The sequence below is a fragment of the Malaclemys terrapin genome, chromosome 7 (genome assembly GCF_027887155.1).
Source record: "Malaclemys terrapin pileata isolate rMalTer1 chromosome 7, rMalTer1.hap1, whole genome shotgun sequence".
NCBI classification, from domain to species: Eukaryota; Metazoa; Chordata; order Testudines; family Emydidae; genus Malaclemys; species Malaclemys terrapin.
The window spans coordinates 88,889,290-88,895,453 of record NC_071511.1 but is presented as its reverse complement, the minus strand read 5'-3'; the positions used below and the strand labels follow the sequence as shown (position 1 = coordinate 88,895,453).

At 41.5% G+C, this 6,164-nt stretch overlaps 1 long non-coding RNA gene across 1 annotated transcript; it reads left to right on the top strand.

The window, feature by feature from the left end:
* The first annotated feature begins 331 nt into the window (after nt 1-331).
* LOC128841345 (uncharacterized) lies at nt 332-4,733 on the top strand. Its single transcript, XR_008445800.1, has 2 exons — nt 332-1,751; nt 2,368-4,733. It is a non-coding gene; the product is annotated as an uncharacterized LOC128841345 (long non-coding RNA).
* Nucleotides 4,734-6,164: the final 1,431 nt, after the last annotated feature.

Below are 6,164 nucleotides of genomic sequence, written 5' to 3'. Positions count from 1 at the left end.
AGAAGTTGGAGAAAAGAGAAGAGTTGTGTACTTGATAACTAGAATTGAGCAATTAAGAGCATAGATCATGAACCAGGCAGCAACTCAAACCTACGCCCAGGGCAAGTTGCAAGCCTTGAGACAGGACTTCCAGGCAGAAAAGGAAGCACTGGCTAAGCAAGTACCGGTCCTTCAGGGACTTGTCAGAATTTAACCATTTGTGTTTGCATATGCTGTAAGAGCAGTGTGTTTGCTACAAGAGAAAATTGAATAGTTAAATGCCAATGGGCCATGTGTTTTGCCCAAGTGGCAAGCCTCACGGGGGAGGACTCGGGTAGCCTTGCGAGTAAGAATGTTTAAGAGAAGAGACCAGGAAGGGTGGGGGCTAGTTGAGAAGCCCACCCTCCTATCTAAATTGGTAGTGAAAAAGCTGGTGCCCATGGAAGGGACGGTTCAGCGAGAAAAGCAGGATCGGGCCCAAGCGGGCAGGCAATAGATAGAGAGATTGGAGAACAGGTTGGAAACTTTGAGGGCATAGTGGAAGGAAAGGAGTAAGTAATTATAAGCATGGGGATTTCAAATCCCCAGGATAATAATTGAAATGGTAAAATGTGTGTAAGACAGAGTCTTTGTACCAAGGTGCAAGGCTCTCCTTTCTTCTGCAGAATAAAGCAACTCTTCCTTATCCCTGTCTGGCTGTTATTGGCTCTCAGCTAGGTGGACCCGATATTTTGGTGACAGTTACTGGCGACTCCGGTTAATGAATTTCTGTCTTATACATTTAGGTGTTAGGTGTGTGGACGGAACTGAGCCTCTCATTTGTAATTCCTCAGAGTGGAAGCCATCGCGTGCAATGAAGCTCTGAGGTTGAATTGGGATCCTTCTGTCCCGTCCCCTGTAGCGGTCAGTATTAGTAGAAATTCCTGTAATAGGATCCTATTAGGCCATAATTCCCTCTGTTCTCTGTGTAATTCTCTGTTAGAGTGTCAGCAGGCAGATGGGTGGGTCTCTGGTAAAACCCTCTAAGGATAGCCCTTTGAATTATATGTTAAGTAAATGGCCTTTACCTGGTGTTCAGGAAAGAATAAAGATTTGAATTTGTTTTTGGGTAACAAAATAGCAGATAAAAGATCTGGTAAAAAGAGAGAGAAGGACAGTGTCCCTGGCTCTGTGTGGTCGAGCTGTCACTTTACTAGGGGTGCACGGAGATTTTGTAAGCACAAAAGAAACAGTTACACCTTGTGTAGAAATTGATGTGGCTAGTGTTGTGGAAATTGAATTGTGGATAGGATGTGCATTTTCCCCAGAACATGTGCAGTGTATATTGTAGCAGAGGTAAAAGAAATGCAAACCTACCAATATAGGTTGTGTCGTCTCTTTCAGATCACTGGGTGTTTGAAAGCAGGAGTTAGAAGTAAAAGGCAATCAAAAGTCTGGGAAAGTTAATCGTGTCCCTTTTTAAGTAAGAATCTTTAAGCTGTGGATAGCTTTGGATCTGAAAGCAAGCCAGAAAGCATCTGTATTAATGCAATTTTCTAACTAATAAGGTAGAAGCCACTGAAACCTGGGCTGCCTATGAAACAAATACAAGGAAATATGGGGTAATTCCTCTGTTTTGTCTAAAATCAACAAGAGTATGTGTGTATATAAAGGAAATATTTTAAGCAATGACTGACTACCCAGAAGGGGTAGACCTCTGTTCTTTTGTCTTTCAGATCATCAGAGAAAACGGATGCCAGCTGAACAGCATTCAATGTACCATGCATTTACTGGTACAATAGGAATTATTTTTGTGTTCTTTGTCCTGTCTTGTGGTGTTTGTTTTATGGCCAGAATTGTTGGGTTTAATATTTTCATAAGACAGTCTAGTTCAAAATTAAATAGAAGGGTTAAATCAAAAAAGCAGATACTTGTTTTTATTCAACTTGGAATACAAAAAGTGTTTGGATAAATCAGGAAAATGTGATATACTAAAGTCTAATACAGTTGCTTAAGTAAGAAAAAGAAACTTCATTGGCCAGATTTTTTTTAATTGAAAAAATTGTTGTTAAAATTTGCATACCAACAGTCTTTGGAAGCAAGGACATGGAATGTTAACCCACTCCCCATATTGCCCATGGGATCCTTCTGGCTACTTCAGATTTCTAGCCAGAGGGTGGGGAGGGAGTAAAGCTATTGGACACCTGAGGTTGTACCGAGTGGACTCCTCAAAAGTGGGTGTGCTTGTCCTGGCTTGTTGCTCCAAAGCTCTGTAATAAAGTTATTTTACTGGAAGGGTGTACATGGCATACATTGAATAATAAGACTAAGGTACTGTATAATGGCAATGTGTATGTGTTCATTGTTGGGAAAAGGTGTATGAGTGAAAAGTGGAAGTTTCCTTTGTAGGTTAAAAGAAGCCAAGAAGGGGAGAAGGAAAAAGAACAGAACGAGTTAACTGAGGAAAAATAGCTAGCAAGCTCAGTCCAAAGATAAGATGCTGGCACCATCCAAGGATACTACCCACAGCTAAGACTTGGCTGACAGCCAAGAAAAAGGGGGGGGCCTGAATGTGCCCAAGCAACTATGAGATCTGCAAAACACTGCCAGGCATTAATGAAATGTGTTAGGTTTCTTTTCTCACAGATAAAAGAAGTGCTACCCAAAGACCCTAGCAGCCCTGCCATTCATTGAAACAAGGAGACTGAGTCTACGTAAAGTCCATCAACGAAAGACTGCTTTGGCTCCACACTGGAAAGGCCCTTTCCAAGTCCTGTTAACCACCACCACCACTGTAAAGTGCCAAGGACTACCTGCCTGGACCCATGCTTCTCACTGTAAAAAGACCCCTCCACCTCGGGAGGACTCTCCGACTGATGATAAGCCTATTTCTCCTTCTAGCTCTGCTGTGTCTTCTGGACAGCAGAAAAAAGAAAAAAAAAAAGAAAAAAAAAAAGACAAGGTGAAGTGCTAGTAACCTCTCCCTTGTCCACTGACAGACCTACTGTGCCTCTGGATTTTTCTAGAAGAAGCAAAACCATTACAGGGTGATGTGCTAGTAACCTCTCCCCTGTATGATGCTAAACCACACTGTTTCAGGAAAAGAGAAGAAGGAACACTTGCTTCACTGAAACCACAAAGTCCAGGGATTCCTGACTACAAGAGACATTAAGAACTGACCCTGGTGAAGAAACAAAGAATTATACACTGGCAGGAAGAAACTTGTGGGACCCATGCTTGGGAATGTGGTATAGTACTACACCAAAAAGAAATGTATTAGGATATCAATGAACTGTGATTAACACTACACTAGGGACTGTTAAATTTTCATTACCCTTATCCAGTTTCCAGATTACCTCTACATACCCAAATTGCTCACAGGGGGCTGCCATTAGATTAGCACAGCAGAGGGCTTGGGTTATTTCTTCTAGAAAGAAGAGAGACTTGACCGGATCCCTGTGGGATGGGGCCAATAATGCAGCAGCAGTTTGGAATATTTTTAAGAACCAAGAACATGATGAGAAATTGGGGCAACTAGAGAAGGCCATTGGCCTTGTTTCTGGAGCACAACTAACCCAGGTACAGGCTGGAGTTGGTGAGTTACATGTTATTTCCGCCCTTAGTTCAATGACCCAGAAGTTGCTGACAGAGATGGTATTGAATATCACTGAGGCTGGGAAGGCATTGCAGTGGGATCTAGCATGTTCAGAAATTCAGGATTTCCTGAATGACCAGCTAATGGCCATTTGGAATGATCTAGAGCATCAGGCTTGGCCCACTGCCCTTACAGACACATCAGGAGTACCATCTGATCTGTGGCCATGGAGACATACTTGGAAACTTTCTGGGTGGAAGTGCAGACGTTCTCAGTGCTCCTTCCAAGCATATGGACCGGTTCAGGGGGTGTGGGCTCCCACATACCGTATCCTGCCGGGTCCATGGGGAGGATGCATATGGGATTGGGTAATTCATCGAGACATCTGGGAAATTAGACCACCTGGTATGCCCAATCGATTCTTAGTCAGTGCTCCTGGGATTACATCTGACATTTGGATGGAGTTAGGGAGTCAATGGACATTTTGGCCGTTACAACCCCCACAGCTTCAGTGCATCCGTAAACTGAAGCCAGGAGAAGTTGTTACTCTTCATGACTACATTTGCTGGGAGGGTAGGGGACAAGGAACTACCCTAACAGGACACTTATTTTTTTAAGCTAATGATAGCTGTGTGTATGTTAAAACCACCACATTGCAAGACATACATTTTAATCTCATTACCACTGCAGGCAATCATATTATTTACTGGCCTGCAGATAGAATTTTGCAAGTAGTCCTTAGGTTCCAGATACCCTTTAATTGGACTAGTTTAGTACCTGATCGATTTCAAAATTTGCTTTCACTGTTACCAGAGGTTCAGAAAATCTCTGAAGTACAAGGGCAAATTCACATGCTTCAAAATGTATATCAAGTAGAAAAGTATGCCTTTCACACTGCTTATAGAGTATCTATCTTACGTACTAAGTATGATGTATTGTGCTTTATGACTAAGGCTGTACAACAACCCCATTATAGTATTGCTATGGGAATGTTATTGCTTGTATTGTTATTAGTTAGCTTAGGATTATGTTACTGTTGTTGTAAAAGACGTAATAATAGTAATACCTTTCATGTCCATGCTCATCATGCATTGTCATTACATCCAATCAAAACCCCTAAGGTTGAAGCATCTGATGTAGAATCTGAATTCCGAGATTTAATGCAAATAGAGATTTGAAAATGTTTGTTGTACTAGTAGTACAAAAGGGGGGGTTGTGGAAGCAGAGAAAGAACTGACAGGAAGGGGATGCAATGCATGACAGTTCGTTAGCAAGAGTTAGGCTAACTGGAACCCTAATAACGCGAGATTTGTAGAAGCGAGGAATGTGTGAGGCGAGTGGGAAAGAACTGTGTGAGAAGTTGTTGCGACCTTGTGTAGATAATATGGAATGTAGACTAAGAGTCTACATTAGTGAGCAAAACAAGATATCAGAATGACCTATGTATAAACAAAATGCAACTGTTGCTCATTATTGTCTGTAACAAAAGGTATAAATGCTTGCTGTAATTGTTTACCTGTTGAGAGACCTGCTTAGCTCTCTCCCTCTGCGCAATTGTGAGAGTTAATAAAGCATCTGACTTGCTATACCTAAACAAATAGTGAGAACTCTGTTTTTCTCCGACAGGGGGTTGGATCTGGTCCCATATGAGGAGAGATTAGAGAGGCTAGGACTCTTCATCTTGGAAAAGAGGAGACTAAGGGGGGATATGATAGAGGTATATAAAATCATGAGTGATGTGGAGAAAGTGGATAAGGAAAATGTATTTACTTATTCCCATAATACAAGAACTAGGGGGTCACCAAATGAAATTAATAGGCAGCAGGTTTAAAACAAATAAAAGGAAGTTCTTCAAGCAGCGCACAGTCAACTTGTGGAACTCCTTACCTGAGGAGGTTGTGAAGGCTAGGACTATAACAGCATTTAAAAGAGAACTGGATAAATTCATGGAGGTTAAGTCCATTAATGGGTATTAGCCAGGATGGGTAAGGAATGGTGTCCCTAGCCACTGTTTGTCAGAGGGTGGAGATGGATGGCAGGAGAGAGATCACTTGATCATTGCCTGTTAGGTTCACTCCCTTTGGGGCACCTGGCATTGGCCACTGTCGGTAGACAGGATACTGGGCTAGATGGACTTTTGGTCTGACCCGGTACGGCCGTTCTTATGTTCTTATGTTAATATTGTGTAATTGGAAGGAATCTCTATTATTGGAGTAGTATGAGAGCCAGTGAACCCAAAACAATAATATGTATTGAAGTGAAGATGTGTCATAGAACTTGAAGTCAGAAATCAGGAGCTTCCTGTGGACAGTTAAAAAAAGAGGAGAATGAAGTAAACTGAACAGGTTTTGTGCCATTTAAGATACATACAATAACTAATCTTTTTAGGAAAAGCAAAGTAACTTGCAGCTATATAGAAGATGGTTTGAAAGTAACTGTCCAGATGGAGAGAAGGAAAATGGAGCCCTGGTTACAGAAGACATTGCCTTCTTTTTTATTTTCTACTTTTCTAAAGTGAAGCTTGTCAGTATGTATTTAGATTTTTAAAAAGTTTTACTGAAACTGCTTCCTGTAATTTATAAACAGACAAAACTATATATGGTACAGCTGC